The 19,790-nt window shown below is 40.6% G+C and overlaps 1 long non-coding RNA gene across 1 annotated transcript; it reads right to left on the bottom strand.

The window, feature by feature from the left end:
- Positions 1-2,112: 2,112 nt before the first annotated feature.
- LOC120397076 lies at positions 2,113-5,998 on the bottom strand. The gene is made up of 3 exons (XR_005593663.1): positions 5,928-5,998; positions 4,121-4,296; positions 2,113-2,188 (listed from the first exon to the last, which is right to left on the bottom strand). It is a non-coding gene; the product is annotated as an uncharacterized LOC120397076 (long non-coding RNA).
- Positions 5,999-19,790: the final 13,792 nt, after the last annotated feature.

The raw sequence follows: 19,790 nt of genomic DNA, 5'->3' as shown, positions 1-19,790 counted from the left end.
AGCTATCTGAAATGATATCCAGGTATTCCACTGATGAGGTACAAGGATAGACAGAACCATTTGTATTTAGAGTGAGCTAAGTCTTTTGGAAGTGATTACAAGGCTCAGTACTGCACCCTAGAGTTTCCATGTTTCATTAGCGCTGGCTGCTTAGCAGTCTTCATGGGCTCCGTAGCTGTAGAATCACTTTACACCTAAGAGTGAACATTCTCTTCTGAGGAGACAGTCTACACTATATGGTGTTGTTCATCTCCTTCTTCTCAGAGGTGAAGTCCAGAGCCCAGCTCAGTTGTCATATGAAGGACTTATGGAGCTCTGGAACTCACCTAGGGAGACACAACAGGGAAATAACAGGGCAATCAGTATTAAAGAAAAGAAGGAAAAGCCCTGCAACTTCCTGGCTCATCATACCCTGTAGATCTTATTTTTTAACTTGAATACAATTTGTGTTGTTATTTTCAAATGATTTTAGAACATAGTAACAAATCATTGCCCTGGACAACAGAAAACCCGGATACAACCTTAGTGCCCCACCGTAATGAAAAGGAGGCCTATCCTGATCAGGGGAGCAGAGGTTTCGGGATATAAGTAGGGGCTGTGCAGAGCCAGACCATTCATTTAACGTGAGTTTCTCACCCTCAAGTGGCTCTGCAAGGCTATCCCTTTCAAAAAACATGCTTACTGCATGGAGTCCATAGTGCATTTCCCCCTTCACACCAAACCGCATAAACCAGGCTAACATTTCCTAAAAAGGTTGATTTGATGGGCAACTGGCTTTTGGCAGCTTTTTATAGCTTATGTGCCCCAGAATGCCATGTAACCTGTGATCAAGGTTAGACTGACAGTCCCTTTGGATCTTTTTAAGGGTTGATTCTGCAAGGTTCTGAATGCCCCCTGGGAGGTAATGAATGTCCTCAAATCCCAGTGAAATTTAGTGCACTTTGTGATAATTAAGATCAGCCGCTAGATCAGTAGCAATAATGTTAACTGCAGTTATGTCCTTTCCATGAAAATACAGTTCTAAATTTGTATTATCATTAGCCCTTATGTGCCCTTTACATCTTTGCTGAATCTTGAAGGGGCATCAAAGTCATAAGTCTGCTGGTTGCAGACTTTAAACAAAAAATTAGAATTCTAAGCAGATGATCATTTTATTTCTGTCTGATCTTGAAAACTCATTTCCAGCAATACTGTCACTCATAGAACAATCCAATAATTTTTCAGGGCACAAGATAAACTAGGATTAATCAGTAGTGATACTGTTATTCAAAATTATCCCGTCCTTGATTAGGGACATGTTTCACTAGTCTTCATAAAGCTTTCTATCTAATCTCTGTGTGTGTGTGTGTGTGTGTGTGTGTGTGTGTATATATATATATACACACACAGAGAGAGACAGATATTAGAGATAAGCCAGAAATCCAGACCTGTATCAAACTTCCTTCCACAAATTTGTGGGGAGGGTTCAAATTCTGGATTTGACACTGGCTCTGACCAATTTTGCTCAGACCAACCTCCACCCCCTTTCTACTTCAGTTACATAGATTTGATTGTTTTCCTTTTTTCTACATCCTTTAATGAAAGCCAAAGTAGGCAGATCTATTATGGTACCTCCTTCATTTATTGTAAATTAGTTAGCCTTTTTAAGATTCATTGCCACGTGATTTAGGGTTCTTCAACTTTCTGAGAGCTCAACTCAAGACCTCTTAAATTTTAGCATGCTGGTGATCAGCACTTTCTGAAAAACAGGTCTCTTCAAAGCTTCTTAAGTTGGGTATTCAAAATCACTAGTTGCTTTTTTAAACTTGGCCCATGTCACCAATGTCCATTTTCAGAAATCCAGCAGACTTCTCTTTCTCCACTGCAGTGTAAAATGCTGGTTTATTTCCCCACATAAATACTCTGATCTGTGCCTCTGTATGATTTGGATCGTCCTTGAACATATTCATTCCTTTATCACTGTATGTCTGGGCTATCACTCAGAATCACTGTGCACAGTTGCCCTGATCTGGATATCAAACCAACCTTGTGATGGAGCTGCTATGGCTGCCTGTGAGACAATGGTAGCTCCAAAACTCCCTTCATGGGGACACAACTTGATAAATTCCATTAATTCAGTTTGATATTGATCTGAGTTGCTGATACTCTCTTCTGTAGCAGTCCCATGCAAGATCCAGGGGAAAGAAAACTGATTTACAAAGAAGACATAATACTACTAATTAAATATAGTATTCATTCGTCACTGGGTAGCCCACTTTAACTGTAAAATATTTCACAGTATGATGTAATTATCTCATGAATGCTTACAATTCAGGTTAAATCAATAAAGAAGGCAAATATTCAAGACTCAAAAACAATATTTATTAGGATTTATATTTATCATCCATAGATAAGAACGAGGAAAGGATGTATATGTTACCTTTTATAATAGGTTCAAAAGTTGGAATGCATTATTTATAATAATTCATTTGCACTTTTGAGGATGTTCTCATGCCTGATGTTACTTTGACTTCATGAGGTAACAGCAAGAATGAAGCTGTCCCACTGTGTATAGAGCCTTCCTTCTCAGAACCTTAACACATATTACATATAAACATTAATGTTAAATTAGTCTAGCAAAAATCTTGTGAGTTTTGAAATAATTATACCCTTTGCAGATGAGTATAATAAAATTTGGAATATTCTTATGCCCGGTGCCTTCCCCACCACCCACCTAATCCTTGATCCTATTGATTTCAATGACAAAAATCCCATGGACTTCAATAGGGCCAGGATTTCACCCCAAGACTTTTTTTTGAAAAGAGAGAATCTTCCATTTGTTAATTTTCACAGAACTAAAACATCTTATCTGATGTGCTTCACTTTGGCAAAAGGAAAAAAATTCCCATCACAAGGGAACTTCAAGTGAGAAATTTTCATTAAGATTAGATTTAGTTTGTGGAATTGTAGGGAAGGGGTCAAAATATGATTTATAATACATGTAAGTTACAGTTTTAGTGGAGAAGAGAGATCTCTCTCCAAAATAATGTAAGGTTGTCCTCCTCCCTCTCTTTTTATAGAAATTACAGGGGTTGGTATGTTTGCTCTTAAAATACATTCAGAAATGCCAACTGAATTTAAAGTAATATCATTTTACTGGAACTGTAATTTGCTTATTAAAATATTGAAGTCAGTTCTATAATAATGTTTTATTAAATTAATCACTGTCCAAAATGTGGGAATAGTCTTGAATAAATATATTTAAAACTTATATTGGAATAAGACAGACATATGCAGCACCCAATTAACCTACATAATATTAAAAGCTCACTAGGCAAAAGTTTGGAATTAAAAAGTGGTAAAAACCAACTTGTCTAAAATGTATAATGGTGAAATGGTTGCATAGAAAAAAATAGCCTTTGGTAATATGAAATACTAGAACAATCTCAAACTCCTAAATAATTTATAAATATACTTGGAAAAACAGATGATAGCTTTAATAACCCCTTTAAAATAATTTCATAAATGAGACAGGTGAAAAGAAATAGTTTATTTCCCCCTCACTAACTGCAGGATTATGTTGTCATGAAGGAGAAGGTTTTGGGTCCTGGCCATTCCAAAAGGCTCTGCTGATTGAGAAAACAAAGGCCCTGGCTTAAATATGTGCCAGCCTTGATACTGGGGTGGGGTGGGAAACGATTTTCCCATCCCACAGGAAAATTTCAAAACTTTTCATGTCCCAGATTGGGACACAAAGTCAAAATCCTAAAATATTTTGAGACCCACCAAACTGGGGAAGGGTGGGGGACAACATTCCATGTGGGTCAATTGAAACTATTTTGATTTTGACCTTTTAAAACCTTTTTTAGTCTAAATTTACTAAAATTTCAAAACAAAAACTTGTTTCAACTCATAAAACCCAATTTTCCTTGTTCAAAAATGTCGTAACAAGACATTTTGACAATTAAAAAAAATCCAAGAAGTGTTTGAGTCAGGAGATTTGTTGAATCCAACCCAGTTTCACAAACAGCTTCAGTTTTTGGCTAATTGGCTTTTGGGAGGTTAAAAAAAAACAAAAACAAACCAAAAAAAAAGTTCATCAGAAAATTCCCACTTAAGTCTACTTGATTGCTTCACTTACCTCAGCTTCCCTAGAATTTCTGACCTATTCCAGTGTTTTCAAAGGTGTCCTGGCTCAGCTTCTCCATTCACAGGCAACTGTCCACTCAGCATGTGCCTATTACTCTTCTCTGAGATGGTTTTGTTTCTGCTTCTATTCAGCCCTACTTTCTGGTATGGCCTCACCACTGCCTATCACTAACAGAAATAAAGGCACTAGGATTCTGATAGCAGAAAGTCAACCAGCAGGGGAAGTTGTGAGAGCTGTTAGTAGTAGACAAATAGGAGTCAACACAGCCTGAAAACTGAGCAGCACTGGAGGAAGAAACAGCAGTACAGTTTTGGAAAAGATGTGCCAAATCAGTACATTGAACTGCAGCAACTGCTGACAGGGTTCCTGGGGTTCCATGATGGACGTTTAAAGCTGGCTCCCCCTTCCTTAAGGCACAATGAGTTCATTAGATCCTCACCCCTGAAGAATTTATGTGTAAAACACACTACACAAATATGGGAATCTAAGAAAATAATAGAGTAGTGAAATGATAGTGGGTTAACCACATTGTACTCACCTAGCACCCTGAAAATGTGTCATTTTGGTTTCATCCATCATACAAATTGAGGAATTCCACTATTGATTACAATGGTCAATTTTTAGTGGCTTGCTTTTTGTTTTGAGGGGTGGAGGGGTATTGATATCACTCAACTTTTTTTTTCTGTTAGATGCAATGTTTGTGTGTTTAGGGCTCAGAAGACGCACATTATAGCTTGAATTGTTTACTGTAGAATTGAAAAGATGTAAGGGGAAAGGATCATTGGATAAACTGCTTACCCTCCATAGAATACACTCTCTCATATTCCACAAATGTTCCCTCCAGAAATACATCAATTGCCCACCCCCATCCGAGCAGACAAGAATATAATGCAATTGCCTTCTTCTCAGATGAACAGAACTCTCACTTCTAAATAAAGGATAGAGATATGTTGAAATATGTCCTTGGGGTAATAAATGTCATCCTCTCTGAAAAGTAATCTTACCTCAGGATAACTAAATCTTTTTTCCATTTATCAAATATCAGAACGATAACTATCCTTGCTCACTATTTAAATTCCTTCACAGAAATTGAATTATCAATTCATGAATAATGATTGTGGCCATTTTTTCTCTCAAATGGTAAGCACTTAGGTTTAAACAAAAGTAGCTTGGAGCTGGATAGTGCAAGGTATAAAGCTGAGGGGTTCAGGTAGTGTGTCCACATTCTAAAGATAAAGATGGACCTTAGCCATAAAGTTCAGAGCTGGATTTGAATCCAGTCTTATGTTTTATTCTGGGATGCTGGTTTTGCCCACTATTTGTGTTAACAAAGTTTGAAACCCATTCTGAATTTCACTAAAGTCCAGGGATATTCTGATTCAGGGTATTGGAACAGACTCATTTCCTCTAGAATCTGCATTTTCATGTTGGAAGTGGTTCAGATTTGTTAACACCTCCCCTCCCGTCCCAATTTCAAGATTGTGTTTTTCATTGAAACATCCATCATTACAAAGAAAATACAGAAGGTTTGATTGTTCTATCATTCACACCTGTGCAAATCTAATGTGACTCCACTAAAATCAATGGAATTACTGATACTAAAATGGTCTGAGCTCAGAACTGAGCCCAATGGGAGTTCTGCCTGACTATGGACAAAAATATATGGAGATATACCTATCTCATGGAACTGGAAAGGACCCTGAAAGGTCATTGAGTCCAGCTCCCTGCCTTCACTAGCAGGACCAAGTACTGATTTTGCCCCACATCCCTAGGTGGCCCCTTCAAGGGTTGAACTCACAATGCTGGATTTAGCAGGCCAATGCTCAAACTGCTGGGCTATTCCCCCAGCCCCCTTTTCTTATTCCTGAGACAGCTGTTCCTGGCGAGAAAACAGTAAAAGAGCATCTCTTAATTCTTCTGGCATAAATGTGAAAATTATAAAAAATCAACCTTTATTGTCAAAAGTGTCGGAGTCTACTTCAGAGTTTTGTATTCAAAACAAATTTTATTCAACTTATGACAGAGGGAGATATACATTAAATTGAAATAAAAATAGCACATTATACGGTTTCATATTCAGAATAAGCAGAACAGAGAATTATTGTTATAGGTCTTTCATCAGCTCCTGACTACATTTGAATTGCTTTAACTGATTAATGGCCACCAATGTGGTTTTCCCAATAACAATTTTAATAATTTATATAGACAAAGGATAACATGTTCAGATAAAACTGACTTTATTCTTTCTTTCTTTTTTTGTTGTTGTTTTGTTTTGTATTTTCTAACTGGCACCCAATTCTCTTCCACTTCATCTCTCCCAGGTGGGTCAAAGTTTGTTAAGGATGGAGGATGTTAGTAAATGAAATAAACTACCCATAATCCTTTTGACTCTTTGCAGATGAACCAAAGTTCTTATGTTTATAATCCTTTGTTTTTAAATGGAACCTAAGCTGAAATGTAGCTGACCCCAGTGCTTCGTGTGAAACCAATTATCAGGAAAATGTCTGTAATCAATCAATAGAACTGTACTTAACCATTGTGCTTTTACTCGGACATAGCCCAAATTCCCAAATGTAACTCATCCGGAGCAGGTGTTTTTCGTGATTAATAAGATCAAAAGATGCTTTAATTTATCAGTTATGTAAACCAGATAATGTGAAAAGAACTTCATGGTCAATAGGTCATCTTTTTCTTGGTTTCTCTTGTGTTAACACCCCATAATATATAAAGAGATGTCTATTACTATAAATGTGTGTTGTAATGGACAAAATGATGTAATTGACAAACACATTAAAACTGATAAAATTAGTAACTGAGAAAATGGACAAGGAATAGCATAGTATAGCATCTGTGTTCTGTAATCAATGTAACAGCAGACCATTAAGTGATGTGTTGATCAATGTTTAAGTCATTAAGAGCTGAATATTGTTACAGATGTGATTATCATATTGATTAGGTTACATTGAGAATATTCAAAGCAAGCAAAATGTCAGTAAAATCAACCCTGGAAAAAAACATGGGAGAGGATTTTCTCTGTTCTAAACTGGAATACAAAGTGTGGATTTTGGGATGATAGAAGTGAACTGAAGTAAAGCTGCCATCACTTCTCCAGTTACAGAGAGCTAGTATGTATGTTTCCTCTCTGTATTCTTTAAAGCACTATATTCAGTATTGCTTAATTCTTACTCAAATAAAACTTCCACTGAGTTAGTTATTTGACATAATGTTTTATTAAATACAAACACACAACAAGGGGAAGCTCTGTCTCTCCTGAAGTTAGACAGCATTTAGCTTTCTGTATGTTTCTGAACCATCCTGTGAAATTTTCTATTCAATTCAATTAGATTGTTTGGAAGAAAAAATCTATCAGGAGGTTTCCATGAAAACCTCTAGTGAATGTTTCTATAAGGGATAATGACAACTGGGAGGGTGGCATTACAGATGTTGTAGTAAGTATGTTGGTGTCCATGTAGGCACTAAAAAGCTGCCGTGGGAAGGGTTCTCCTTCCCTCATATGCAGAAGTTATCATGATAACTGTGTCTCTCCACACTAAGCAAATTCTGTACTAGGTATGCATTATGGCCAGGATTTAGTCCTAGGTAATAGAGACTGAACATTGTTACTTAATTGAACTGTTAAGTATTATATATAAACACTTCATTGTATAGATCATGCCTGGCTGTCTTGTATACTTAAAACCACCAGACTAAAATATTGTATGTTCTTTTCTGGGACACTCTTGTTGCTGTTTGAATGCCATTAGCATGATTTCAAACAACATATTGACTTCATGTTTGAAGTTTCAGTTAGCTCCAGTGGTGATAGCAGCAGCAAAGTGGTTTTAATAAGCTTTGGAAAAACGTAATATTGACATGATTCTCTACAATTCTTCTTTGCCATATTCAACAATGGGATGTAGCAAGAATAACTGTCTGAAATATATTATCTCATTTGATTTCTTCCATTTAATGTTTAGGGTTTTTGAGAGATAGTTGGTCAAAGCTGATTTAATTTTATCTTCCATTTCTGTGGACTTTAGTTCAAGATGTCTTTTAGCAAGCTGAACAGCTAGATTTTAATGGGTAGGACTTTCTATAATATACAAAGTGCTGTGACAAACTTTGATATATTTCTCAGGCAGCAAGTCTTTGAAGGTACACCACTATCCATGGAATGCCTGTTTAATCATAACTTCTCAAGTAGTACAGTGTATGCACATTGATTCTAATTCTATTCTCCATATTTATGTAAATCGTGGAGTCATAAAGCTGAAGGCAAGAATTATCACAAGACCATCTAGTCTGACCTCCTGTAATCACAGGCCACTAAACACAACTCAGCCACTCTGTGATGGGGCATTTGCCCCACACTGGCAGAAAGGAGATTAAAAGCAGCCCTAGGGAGGCTGTGCAGGAGGTGGCCAATCACAGAAGGGCTTATAGGAGCAGCAAATCTGGGCTGGGCTAGCCCATATAAGAAGGGCTGCAGAACAGAGCAGGGTTAGTCACTCACTGGAGCTTAAAAAGGGAGGCAGACTGGCTGCCTTGCAGGCAGAGGGCAGCAAGCACCCTGAACAGAGCAGTGCTGCAGGCAGAGAGCTAAAAGCAGCTCCTGACAGGCTGCAGGGATTTGCAGTCTGAGGCACTGATACAAGGGCAAAGAAGGTGCTGGAACCACTGAAGGAAGTGGCTAGAGAGTGAACTGCAGTTTTCCACTGATGGGAGTGGCTGGACAGTAGACTGTGGATCCCCCTGGAAGGAGAGGAGCATAGAGTATGGCACAGCTGGAGGGCAGTGTCACAGAAGAAAATGTTGTGGTCCCAGAAGTGACAGCGGGCGAGACACCATGAGAAGAAGGTGCAGCACTAATTCCCCAGACAGCCAGCAGGTCGCACCCCATCACATGTGGTGGAGAACACAGGTACACGGTCTCTCCTGATATAAGGGAAGGATAGAGGACTATGGGAACCATTGCCTGTCCCAGAGCTGAGAGACTGAGGAACACAGAAGAGGGAGACAATGGAGTTGGGGTATGCAGAGGCCCTCTTTGCAGAGGGTTCTTGTGCCTTCCAAGACAGAACTCCAAAGTCAGTGCCCCTGCGAAAAAGGGCTGACAAGCAGCAAAGGTGGTTTCAGGCCCTGCTGCTGCAGGTGCTCGCAAACGAAAAGAGAGAACAGGAGGCCCAGGAGTACTTGCAGGCCTGTATGACCCAACTAGCAGAGCAGAAGCTGTACCTATTCAAGTCGCTGCGAGAGGAGGTCCATAGAGGGTGTGGAGAGTGAGAGAGAAAGCCAGGCACCAGGGCTGGTGGCTGGGCCAAGTGAATGTTATGTCTGTGAGCAACATGGACACTGGAAGAGAGAGTGCCCCTACCAGGGTGGGGGACAAAAGCGTCTCCCAGAGATTGGGAAGGGGTGAGAACCCAAGGGAGTCCCTCCTGTGAGGAGAATAGGGAGGATATGGGCATGTTGGACCTCTGGGCAACAGGGGCACCTGAGGAAGGAGTGCCCTCTTAGTTGCAGGGCTGAAGCTAGCCCATGGGAAGGGGCTGAGCAAGGAAAGGAGAATGGGAGGCCCATGGCAAATGGGAGGCAAAGGGCTTGTTTTCGGTGCCATGAAAAGGGCCATATACCCCTTTTGGAAAAGGTGGGATAAAAAAGGGATGCCCAAGAACCAGCCTGGATCAGAAACTGCCCAGAGGGATGGGACAGTGATGACTATGGACCTGGTGGGGAAGCCATCTCTGACACCTAGAAGGAAACTGGTGGATAAGAAGGCCCTGATGGACAAGAGAACCCACACAGGAGCAGAACATGCCATGATAGGGACTCCGACCCTGGAGGAGGGAGGCAGATGGCTCCTCTGATGGAGAAACTGAGGCAAGAGAGGGCTACAGTGAGGGCTCAGCTGCATGGGAAGCAGGAAAGGAAATACTCCCCCCCCACCAGGTGGTAGGTCTTAAGTGGCAGGGTGTGTGATGCAGCGTATGCCCTTCACTGGCAGAAAAGGGGTTAAAAGCAGCTGTAGGGAGGCTGTTCAGGGGGTAGCCAATCACAGAAGGGCTTATAGGAGCAGCCAATCAGGGCCAGGCTGGCCCATATAAAAAGGGCTGTAGACCAGAGCAGGGTCAATCACTTCCTGGAGCTTGAGAAGAGAGGAGGGCTGGCTGCTTTGCAGGCAGAGGGCATCAAGCACCCTCCACAGAGCAGTGCTGCAGGCAGAAACCCAGAGAGCTAAAGGCAGCTCCTAGCAGACTGCAAGGGTCTGCAGACTGAGGCCCTGATACAAGGGCAAAGAGGGTGTTGGAGCACTGACAGGAGTGGCCAGACAGTGGACTGTAGGTCCCCGCAGAAGCGGGGGAACATGAAGTGTGGCACAGCTGGAGGGCAGTGTCATGGAAGATAAGCTGCGGTCCTGGGAGTGACGGGGTCCAGGAACAGAGGTGACAGTGGGTGAGACACCATCAGAAGAGGGTGCAACACTTATTCCCTGGACAACCAGCAGGAGCCATCACAATGGTGAGTCATGCCTCATCACACACCCCTAGAACAAGTCAACAGCAAGGGTTATACCACAGTATTTGAAGTTACATTTGGAGTTACATAGATTATAGGCATATTTAAAACTGTAGACTTTACAAATGTTAAGGACTCAGAAATAGTTCTGTTTTAATAGAAAGTTATTTTCATAAAGGTTTCATCTTAAACAAGTGTGTGTAAGAATCTGACTCCTACAGCATCTATTTGTACAGAAATTACAAGTTATATGAATAACCATAGGCTGATTCTAAGGAGCTGCCGGGGTGCTAAAATAAAAATGCAAAATCATGATTTCTCTGAAGGTGTCCAGTTCAGGTGAGTAATTGAGACATTGTTTATGTTCAGTATGTTGATATCCATGTCTATGTCTCCATCTCATCTGGCCTGATTTGTGCAGCCGAGCAGTTTATCCCATTCCTATGTGAGGCTGGGGCTTGGCTGGACCTAGCTGTCTGACGTGCAACCTAGAGGAAACTGAGGTCAGTCTTACAGAAGGAGAAGCCACCAGAACAACTGACAGACTAAATTGATTTTCTTGCTGGCTTGCAGACTAGAGGCTTTTACCTGTTCACTGCTCCTGCTTGAGCTATTATAGTCCCCTGATTTAAGGGAGGTGGCTGTTGACAGTATGGTCTCTGCTTCCATTCTTGGTGCAATGGAGCTTTGATCTGTCGAGCTCCCAAGCAAGCTGCAAGTCTCATCTATTTTCCTCATGTTTTTCTGGGAGGGGGAAGTATTGAAGGACTTGGTATGGTTGAAAGAAGGGCACTTTTTAAATATTTATGAAGAAATCTTTACTGATTATTGTGTAAAGCTTGTCTATGTAATTAGTAGGTCGTGGAGCAGCTCTCAGCAGTAAAGCCTATTTATATTAAGGATATTTGTCCCTGATTATAACTTGTAATTATCTGTACAGATGCCATTAGAAATCTACTATATGGTTGGGGAATATAAGTCTCATCCTGCTCCCACTGAAAGCAATGGCAAATGATCTTGCCCACTAAAGTCAATGATACAAGCTCTAATCTCTAGATGGTGATACAGTGAAATAGAATGATCACTGCAGGTCATAGAAACATGCATGAACAATTGTGAAAGCTTTATTTTACTGCTTCTTTTAGTTTTAGTACAATAACGTAGTGTTTTTTATTACTTTCACTTAATACCTTTAAAATGTAGTAGGACATGCTAATTGTTAGTTTTAAAAATTGTGGTGTTCATCTGCCTAATAAACCCAAGTGCCTGCTAAAGCTGTCAGTTATGTTCCTGTAAACAATAACAAATATAATTGGCTTCATACAATATTACACTTTTTTTAATCACAGCTGCTAAATGAATAAGTAACATAGGTGTTTATAGTGAAGGCCTTTTTGCATTTGCTAGAAAGCTACGAAAGACTTTATCATAACTAGTCATTTTCATACATTCCTAATTTTCCACAACATTCATATATATCTGATTTGAAGCTTTTCCATATCTGGTCAATGCCCAAGAAAGATTTCTTTAAAAATGTTTGGACATTTGAGCAAAATTCCTCAGCTATTTTTGATTTATCTGAAAGAATCTATATTCTAATCGCATTAATTCACTGGGAAACCCATTGCAAATGACTGAATTTTTGCAAATTGTCAAGTAAATAAATAAACAAAGATAATACATTGTAAAATATACGACACTTCATTAATTTACTTTGACAACTGTAATTTACTTCTGATTCATAGAATCTCAGGGTTGGAAGGGACCTCAGGAGGTCATCTAGTCCAACCCCCTGCTCAAAGCAGGACCAAACCCACTAAATCATCCCAGCCAGGGCTTTGTCAAGCCTGACCTTAAAAACCTCTAAGGAAGGAGATTCCACCACCTCCCTAGGTAACCCATTCCAATTCTTCACCACCCTACTAGTGAAAAAGTTTTTCCTAATATCCAACCTAAACCTCCCCCTCTGCAACTTGAGACCATTACTCCTTGTTCTGTCATCTTCTACCACTGAGAACACTCTAGATCCATCCTCTTTGGAACCCCCTTTCAGGTAGTTGAAAGCAGCTATCAAATCCCCCCTCATTCTTCTCTTCTGCAGACTAAACAATCCCAGTTCCCTCAGCCTCTCCTCATAAGTCATGTGCTCCAGCCCCCTAATCATTTTTGTTGCCCTCTGCTGGACTCTCTCCAATTTATCCACATCCTTCTTGTAGTGTGGGGCCCAAAACTGGACACAGTACTCCAAATGAGGCCTCACCAGTGCTGAATAGAGGGGAATGATCACATCCCTTGATCTGCTGGAAATGCCCCTACTTATACAACCCAAAATGCCATTAGCCTTCTTGGTAACAAGGGCACACTGTTGACTCATATTCAGCTTTTCGTCCACCGTAACCCCTAGGTCCTTTTCTGCAGAACTGCTGCCCAGCCATTCGGTCCCTAGTCTGTGGCAGTGCATGGGATTCTTCCGTCCTAAGTGCAGGACTCTGCACTTGTCCTTGTTGAACCTCATCATATTTCTTTTGGCCCAATCCTCTAATTTGTCTAGGTCCCTCTGTATCCTATCTCTACCCTCCAGCGTATCAACCACTCCTCCCAGTTTAGTGTCATCTGCAAACTTGCTAAGGGTGCAGTCCACACCATCCTCCAGATCGTTAATGAAGATATTGAATAAAACCGGCCCCAGCACCGACCTTGGGGCACTCCACTTGATACCAGCTGCCAACTAGACATGGAACCATTGATCACTACCCGTTGAGCCCGACCATCTAGCCAGTTTTCTATCCACCTTACCGTCCATTCATCCAGCCCAGACTTCTTTAACTTGCTGGCAAGAATACTGTGGGAGACTGTATCAAAAGCTTTGCTAAAGTCCAGAAATAGTACATCCACTGCTTTCCCCTCATCCACAGAGCCGGTTATCTCGTCATAGAAGGCAATTAGGTTAGTCAGGCATGACTTGCCCTTGGTGAATCCATGCTGACTGTTCCTGATCACTTTCCCCTCCTTTAAGTGGTTCAGGATTGATTCCTTGAGGACCTGTTCCATGATTTTTCCAGGGACTGAGGTGAGACTGACTGGCCTGTAGTTCCCTGGATCTTCCTTCTTCCCTTTTTTAAAGATGGGCACTACATTAGCTTTTTTCCAGTCATCCGGGACCTCCCCCGATCGCCATGATTTTTCAAAGATAATGGCCAATGGCTCTGCAATCTCATCGGCCAACTCCTTTAGCACCCTCGGATGCAGCGCATCCGGCCCCATGGACTTGTTCTTGTCCAGCTTTCCTAAATAGCCCCGAACTACTTCTTTCTCCACAGAGAGCTGGTCATCTCCTCCCCATACCGTGCTGCAGAGTGCAGCTGTCTGGGAGCTGACCTTGTCTGTGAAGACAGAGGCAAAAAAAGCATTGAGTACACTAGCTTTCTCCACATCCTCTGTCACTAGGTTCCCTCCCTCATTCAGCAAGGGGCCCACACTTTCCTTGACTTTCTTCCTGTTGCTAACATACCTAAAGAAACCCTTCTTGTTACTCCTAACATCTCCGGCTAGCTGCAACTCCAAGTGTGATTTGGCCTTCCTGATTTCACACCTGCACGCCTGAGCAATACTTTTATACTCCTCCCTGGTTATTTGTCCAATCTTCCACTTCTTGTAAGCTGTTCTTTTGTGTTTAAGACGAGCAAGGATTTCACTGTTAAGCCAAGCTGGTCGCCTGCCATATTTGCTTTTCTTCCTACACATCGGGATGGTTTGTTCCTGCAACCTCAATAAGGTTTCTTTAAGGATTATTTATTATCATACCTCACAGCATACATGTAAAGGTATTATAGGATAATGTGTAAAACTAATGAAGCCTTAGAAATGGGAGATGTCACTACTCCTTTGAAGTTGAATCTTGGAGTGACAGCCAGCCTTTTATGCACATGAAGTATGTGGATCAATGGAGTGTTGATTATCCTCTCTCTACTGTATATACTTTTCCCAGTGGAAACACAATTAGATCAAAATAGATAAAGTTTGACATTTGACAGTTAGGATGTGCAGCACCCTTCCTGAGAAACAGTGCCTTGTTTTGAAGGGAACAATTAAAAAATAAAAAAGTACAAGCAATTGAAAATTTAATTCTGAGCATGCTCAGTGAACACAAAATTGTTTTTTACATCACTCTGTACCTTGTCCCTGCCTAGACTGACAGGCACAGGAATTGCTGTTTGTGGACTGTTGCTGGGACACTTTGCATAAGGGGGACTGGAAGTGACTCAGTGAAACACATGTAGCAAAATTCTCCTCCGTCAAAATCCACACAAAAAAAAATCCATGGCTCAGCGGTAGAGTCAATCAAGAGAAAATATCTGGCATGGGGGAGATGGGGAAGGCACTGATCCCATAATTTGAAGGACTCCTTGCAGTGTTTTCTGTATTCATAAAGCATAATCCGCACCCCATTTTAAGGAAGTCAAACTCCCTTTGATTTCAGTGCAGCCAGGATTTTTAAGGCCAGACGGAATAACTATGATTTAGTCAGATCTTCTGCATAATGCATTCTTCAAGTGAGAGAACTTTTTACATAATAATAAATCCTTTTTATACAGATGCATTACTTGTTAATCCAGTTTTGCAATAACATTTTCAAACAAAAATAACAGCTGCAGCAAAGGTTATATTCCATCTAAAATGGTATGACCATCACATCCTAATTGGCCCTATTTAAATGATAGTAATTATTAAGTAGAAGCAATAGATTTTCATTTTAAAATCAAATGTTGTTGAAGGAAAGTGACTTCATATAAATGAAGTATGCAGATATTTCCTTGTACCCTCATATTTGAATGGCTAGTGAGGGTAGCATTGTATGTTTTCCCTTTTTATTCATTTGTATAATTTAAGTGTAAAATCCTAAATTATTGCAGCATTAAGGTTGTGCATTTGAAATTATTCAAAGTTGAGATTCTAGGAGCAAAATTCAACAGAATAACTCTGATGCACTGGAGAGACAAGATGAATATCTTTTCATATCTTCTGTTTTATTTGAAGACACGCTCCGTGTAAATGCAAAAGCTTGTCTCTTTCACGAACAGAAGTTTCTCCAGTAAAAGATATTATGCCACCCACTTTGTCTCTCTAGTATCCTGGGACCAAAATAGCTACATTGTACATCTATAGAATTTTCTAGTTTAAATATATAGCTTAGCATTTTATCTGCAATCAAATTTATGCCAGAAAACTTCAAATATACCATGTTGTTTGAGCTAATCTTTTTGTTGAAACTTTAATATATTTAGCTGTATACCTTTGTGCTGCATTAATATTTTCTGTTTTGCATTCGCTTTTATATAATCTTAACATTTTAAAATGATTTCTCTGGACTGGTTAGACTCTCATCAAAATGACTATTTAATCATTGCTGTTTAGTTCATTATTTTCATACTGCTGTGACGTCCCCTCAAGGATGTAGACACCTGTCAGATGTTCACTCTTCTAATGCGTATCTGTGTACTATTAGAGACATTTAATTTCAAGATAGAACAATGATATTTAATCTCAATTTTCTGCTTTGTAAGCACAAGACTGAATCTAAAGTTCCTGCTTCACTATAGCTATTAGCAAACTGCTGTTATATGTAAGCAGTTCTCTATTGCTCCATCACAGGCCAGTAGTGCACGCACACCCACATCCCTTCTTATTTATTCTCACTTCTGCTCATATGTTTCAAACCAGCAAGGCCAAATGTCTGACAGAGCTAGGCTGTCAGACAGGCTTCCAGGTTCATCTTACAGGTGCTAAGAGTGAGAGTGCTCACCTACATCAAGCCCAATTTTGATATTCTGCTGGGTGACCTTGAGCAAGTCAGTTCTCTCTAATTCAGCTTCCCGGTCTGTAAAATGGGGATAATGACACTAGATCTCAAAGCACTTTAGAGAGGAGGTCAAAGTGCTAGATAAGAGCTGGGTATTATTAATTATTATGTGGGACAAAAAAATTCACACAGGAAACTTAAAATGATGAGGGATTTGTTCCTCTGTGTAAATCTCTCTATATAACCTTACTTTCATTAAACCTCTATTTCTGATATTTATATTTATATTTTTGTACACAAAGGAAGGGTGGGATGTAGAAAACTTTGGGACTAAAATGAGTGTTGCTGGAAATCAGCAACATTTTTAGAGCTCTGTTTCCTCTACCTAATTGTGTGTTTAAGGATGCAGAGAAATTAACTGACAATGACATGAAATCTCTAGCATCACTCTTGAACATATGTTACAAATATCCAAGAGTAATATTTCTATCAGTTAGTCTTCCTATCTCATATATTGTGTATTATAATAAATGTAGTGTAAAAGAAGTAACTGTTAAGAGCAGGGGTGGCCAATCTGTGGCTCCAGAGCCACATGTGGCTCTTCAGAAGTTAATATGCAGCTCCTTGTATAGGCACTGAATCCATGGCTCGAGCTACAGGCACCAACTCTTTGGGGGGTGCTCACTGCTCAACCCCTGGCTCTCTCACAGGCCCTGTCCCCACTACACCCCTTCCTGCCCCCTCCCCTAACCTGCCGTGCCCTCGCTCCTCCCTCCTTCCCCCCAGAGCCTCCTGCACACCACGAAACAGCTGATTGGGAGGTGCGGGGAAGGAGGGGGAGGCACTGATAGGCGGGGCTGCCGGTGAGTGGGGGGAGGGGGGAGCTTATGGCGGGGGGGGGGGGTGTTGACTTATTACTGTGGCTCTTTGGCAATGTACATTGGTAAATTCTGGCTCCTTCTCAGGCTCAGGTTGGCCATCCCTGGTTAAGAGTGATCTCAGTAATTCCTGTTGTAGGATGATGGATCTACTAAAAGGAAAGAGTTCAAGAAATGTGGGATCCAGGCATTGTGCTATTAACTCATTATCCAGTGGCCTCAATCTGGTTTTGCACAGCAAGAAGTAATTGACCCTCTTTCTATTTGGAGGCCAGTTTCAGGTCCAAATGGAGCAATATTGAGGGTTGTAAGGAAAGGAGATGTGTGATAATAAAATGTAGTATTTGCATAGCAGTTTACATTCAAAATGGTGCACTGTAATTAAATGCTGAATTCTTAAAACATCCCTGTGAGCTACAGTAACTATGTCAATATGCTTATACCAAAGACTACAGAAGAAGATACTGAGCCAGGAGGTCAACTTCAGGGAGAGTTCTGTGTTCAGTCTAGTAGGTCATGCTTCTTCCAGTGTATGTTATGAGAGGTGGCTGTGTTTAGTTGTCTGTCCCTCATGATATGAGGCAGTTGGGAGAGGATTTATGGTGAATTGTCTTGGAAAAACAAGAAAACTGTACTAAGATGACCAGGGCTTCTGTCATCAGTTTCACATCACATGTTACTAGAGCCCTACAATTATGCTCTGAAAGACCATGCAGCGTCCTCCCTCCCTTCCTTACTGAAGAGGTTGAACCTGAGGGCTCAGCTCAGTTTGTGCTCAGATGTGGTCCTAATGGTATGCAGAATATGTGAACTGCCCTGGACCAGCTCTGCACCTGATATAGGTAACATTATTAAGCCTTCCACCTACACTGAAACAAGCCCTCTTCCTCTGCTGCATGAATTAGTGCCAAAGGCCGGCAAGGCAATGGGCTCTGTGATAAAGAACACCATAAGACACTCTTCAGGTTATACATGACCCTCTCTCCTCCAGCTGTGGATATAGGTGTAAGAAAAGCCACCACTGATGGTTTCTCTCCCTACACAGATAGGAGAGAGATTGGAGAGGTCTCCTCATGCCCTTCTCTCCCACAGAACAGGAGAGGCTGAAGAAAAGGCTACCTATGATGACAAGGAAGTGGGGCTTTACAAAAAGCCCACCTCTTAGCTGTACTCTTCTCCTTTTCCCTGGGCTGACAAGAAGGACTAAACCAGAGAAACAGACCTCTCATATGGAGGGGTGAACAAGAGATCTCCCTGCTGGTTCTCCTTGCCTCATAGATGACAGAGGGTGGAGAGTGGATGTCAGACAGGGTAGAAGAATGAGAAATCGGAGCTACAACAGCAGAACCCATGTTATTTTCTAGCGTTGGGTCTCTGATTCATTATTGCCATACCCAAGCATTCAAAAGTACTGGGTCAGTCCCCCAGAATCTTGATATTGGCGTAGAAACAATGATCTTCTTAAAAGGTAATATATATTGAGTGGTTTTTATTTGCCGCCTTTGTTTTGAGCCTTTTGGGTGCAGTGGAGTCATGTTTTCAGGTATCTTTTCTCACAGCCACAAGGCTAGAAACCTACTTGCCTTTTTAAATGTAAACTGAGACTCTCCTGTCGTCATATGAGTTCAAAGGTAGGTCTTAAAGCAAAACACCAGAAACCTATAGTGTTCTTCAGACATTACAGTAATTTCCCAAGACCATTATTAAAAACCCATATGCTCTATTAAACGATATCATTTGAGTAGATTACCTTAAAAATCTATGCAATTTAATAGTGAATTGTATCCCTGATTCAGAATCTAATTGATTGCTTTAAATATTCTATAGCATGGTGATTCTTCACTAATCTCTCTCAATTTCTGTAGAACTTTTCCATACATACAGAGTGAGACAAGTGAATGCTTTTATCCTGACAAATGGCTGACCTGGTACTTGGTCACACGCATTATGGAACAACTTGGTTTGTGTTTTATCTTTTGGAAAACAAATTATTTTAAGTATATACAAATGACAACTGGAACAAGGAACTTCACCATGATTTATGTATGCCAGAAAAGCCCACATTCTGCATTATTTCCAAGCTTGGGGAAAATGCAAAACTAAACAGTGGGGGGAAGGGGAGAAACTGGTCCATAAAATATACTCAGTGGAAATTCTCCCCCATACACACAAAAAGATACTGATATCCAAAGATTCAGGAAACCTATGACAGTGTGTTTAGTCCTCTTGCTACAACCTGTAGTCACATCTTTAATCAAATCAGATTGAAGCAAATAGCAGCATTAAAGGAAGCAAAATATTCTGCCACTTTTTTTCTCCAACCTTTTCTGAAAATCCCTCACTCACATGGAGTTTCTTCTTAAAAAAACAAACAAATTGTTTCAATAAACACACTTGCTTTATAAGCCTTTGCTGTCAAGGTAGCCTGTTATGTCTGTCCTCAGAAAAAAACCTGAAAACATGTGTA

This window comes from Mauremys reevesii, linkage group 2, assembly GCF_016161935.1.
Source record: "Mauremys reevesii isolate NIE-2019 linkage group 2, ASM1616193v1, whole genome shotgun sequence".
In the NCBI taxonomy this organism is placed as follows: Eukaryota; Metazoa; Chordata; order Testudines; family Geoemydidae; genus Mauremys; species Mauremys reevesii.
Note: the sequence above shows the minus strand (reverse complement) of the source record. Positions and strands in the feature narration are given on the sequence as shown.